The sequence below is a fragment of the Pollicipes pollicipes genome, unplaced genomic scaffold (genome assembly GCF_011947565.3).
Source record: "Pollicipes pollicipes isolate AB1234 unplaced genomic scaffold, Ppol_2.1 Scaffold_1600;HRSCAF=1878_pilon_pilon_pilon, whole genome shotgun sequence".
Lineage (NCBI taxonomy): Eukaryota > Metazoa > Arthropoda > Thecostraca > Pollicipedomorpha > Pollicipedidae > Pollicipes > Pollicipes pollicipes.
This window is the reverse complement of record NW_023595962.1, coordinates 5989719-5992163: the sequence shown is the minus strand read 5'-3', so window position 1 is coordinate 5992163 and position 2445 is coordinate 5989719.

The window sequence follows — 2445 nt, the reverse complement described above, 5'->3', positions numbered from 1 at the left end:
TCCCACCCTAGCCTACATATCACTAGAGACCACATCGACACGGCTTAATGTAAAGGAGACACGGAAGAGAAACGCACATGTATTCATTGTAAGGTATATGCCCCTTAGATCACAAATAGGCCGTACTGAAGTGAAAAATTCAGGTTTCAAAAGTTGGCACTTATGAGTCAGTGAGAGATGCTCAACAAACAAAGACATACATATTTAGTTGGCATGGATGTAATATCAGAAACATGACAAAGCTGTGTTCTAACATCCTAGGTCATTTCGGTGAGACAGAAAACGTTTAAGAATAGCACTTTCATAACAGTGCAATGAGCATCACAAACTATGTCAACCCAAACTATGTCAACAAAACTATGTCACCAATGTTTTGATGCTGCACTTTGCACCTCCCTTCCACAGGATTTCTTAACACAAAACAAAGCAACGGAATTCAACAACAAAAACGACAAGCAAAAATTCACCAAGCATAAAGCATTTAAAAAAAGTCTTGGGCTCCTGTACATCAGCACATCACCAAATCAAACACCACAGACATACCTCTGGCTCCCGTGAAGACAAGGTCAGGTATAAAAATATCAGATCACCGATTCTCGCAAAATACCAACGCTTATTTCCGTGAAAGTAACCTAATTAGGCCTAATCTAAAAAAGCCTTATCTTATCTCATGCTGTCCAACCTATTTGTATCACAGCAGCTTTTGTGAGTCACTGGCTCTTGCAAAATTCCTAATGCCACTTGTTATGTACTTAACCAGCTTAGCCTAACATAGAGCAACCCATATGCTGAACATCATCTCAACTCGCCCTACCTATGCCTTACCAGCAGTACCTGTGATGGAATATGACATTTTGGGCTGGTTTAACTTGTGCTTTGGTTCAATTAATCAACAACTCAAATACACACAATTCAAATACACACAAATCAGATACACACAAGTCAATAGCACCCAAGTCAAAACCACCCAAATCACATTGAACAACTTATTCTGAATGTCATGGTTAACCCCTGTCAAGAGCAATGGTGAGTATGCTCCACGAAGCAATCTGTCTGCTCCAAACATAACATAACTTAAAGATGGCCACAAAACGAATTTTGCTGCTTGTGATTTCGCTTTTGATTTCAGCCGCAACAAAGGCATCCATTATGGCTCGGTTGTTCATATTTCATGACTTAAAGTTTAAGATGTTGGATTCACATTTTAGATGAGATAGTCTATTTGCCAGAAACCAATATGTAGCTCATATTGTTATTGCTATACACTTAAGAGTATTCCTGTGCTAAAAATACCGTGTATATTTACAGTACAATCATTTGCCAGTCAGCAAACAACAGCAACTATCTACATCTTGTTCAAGCAGACATGAGGGACCACATAAACAAATTTGAGATAAACAGCCAAGTTATGGAACAAAATAGTTTGATTACATGTACCGTACCATCATAATTTGTCTTATGAAGGAAGCTCAATAGACCTAAACAAAAAATGAAAAAGTCTGGTTATAATCATGTGATGAAAGTAGGTTAGGTTATGAAATACCTGCTTTACAGGAGAAACTTCCTGGTAGGCTTTAGAATTCAAGCGTAGGCTTTCTGCTCCACCACGCGAAAATTTAGTATCTTTCGCATGGTTTTCTGACAGACAGGGTCATCCGACCCTCCGAAAAGATATTAATATCCATTCATTACACGGGAAATCAACCCCCTGCGCGCTGGCCTAGAAAACTGGGCGTGGCACGTATGTATATAGATAGAGTGGGTACGTTTTTCCAGTCCATGGTGGAACCTGTTATTTTGAGGCTAAATGTTTTGGAGAATATATGACAAAATGAGCAGCGTTGGCTGGTAAACACTACCAAAATCAAGCACGACACATTGATTCCAAAGCAGATTAAGACCACCCGATTTCTGGCGGCCAGCAAGAAAGTCGATGTGATCAGCTGTTGGATGAGGACTAGGCAGTGTTTTGCTTTGACTGATATGAAGGAGTACAAAATATCTTTACGCTCCAAATGCGTTAAGATCGTGGTGCACAAACATAGTTACTGTCACGAATTCTTTAATAAACGGGAATGGCATATACGACGTCGGCGGCGCGTAGAAGTATCTTCCGCAACCGCGCATAAAGATTTGTCGGAGCATATGCATCTGTTGCTCCAAGGTTCAGGTGCCCAGGAAAATTGTCGTGGAGTTTTCGGCTTTGTTTTTATGAATTAAATGCCCATACAAGCCCATCCATACCAGCAGGAGATGCACCCTTGCGTTGCAAGCACATGTGGGACTTTCGCCAACCGGGTAAGGTCTTTCTCACTTCATCGGGTGAGCCCACAAGCAAAGAGGAGGGCCACGGAGCGATCAAGAGTGCACCCAGGCGCTTAACATTTAGGTACCAGTCAACGGCGTATGGTTTCCGATACAATGAACAAAGTGAAGACTAAGAGG